The sequence below is a fragment of the Neopelma chrysocephalum genome, unplaced genomic scaffold (genome assembly GCF_003984885.1).
Source record: "Neopelma chrysocephalum unplaced genomic scaffold, ASM398488v2 Primary Assembly neopelma1_188653, whole genome shotgun sequence".
In the NCBI taxonomy this organism is placed as follows: Eukaryota; Metazoa; Chordata; class Aves; order Passeriformes; family Pipridae; genus Neopelma; species Neopelma chrysocephalum.
In genome coordinates, this window is record NW_020939357.1 from 1 (window position 1) to 353 (window position 353).

A 353-nucleotide genomic window follows, 5' to 3' on the forward strand; every position below is an offset into this window, starting at 1 on the left:
CTCCCAGAAGGAGTCTCGCTCCCTCAGCACGGAGCTGTTTAAGATGAAGAATGCCTATGAGGAGTCCTTGGACCACCTGGAAACAATGAAGCGGGAGAACAAGAACTTGCAGCGTAAGTCCCTGGCCCTCTGCTCCGGGATGGGCTTTCTCACAAGCTGAGCATTGCTGCGGGGTCTGTGCCTGCAGCTCTGCAAGGATGCCTGTCACCCTGGTGGGACAGGGCCCTTCCCATTCTGCTCTGGGCCTGAGCAAGCCATTGGTCTTTGTTCCCACAGAGGAGATTTCCGACCTCACGGAGCAGATTGCGGAGGGAGGAAAGGCAATTCATGAGCTGGAGAAAGTCAAGAAGCAA

General features: G+C 55.8%; 1 long non-coding RNA gene across 1 annotated transcript; it reads left to right on the plus strand.

Annotated features, from left to right (window-relative positions):
* LOC113963070 lies at positions 1-346 on the plus strand. Its single transcript, XR_003532629.1, has 2 exons — positions 1-113; positions 277-346. It is a non-coding gene; the product is annotated as an uncharacterized LOC113963070 (long non-coding RNA).
* Positions 347-353: the final 7 nt, after the last annotated feature.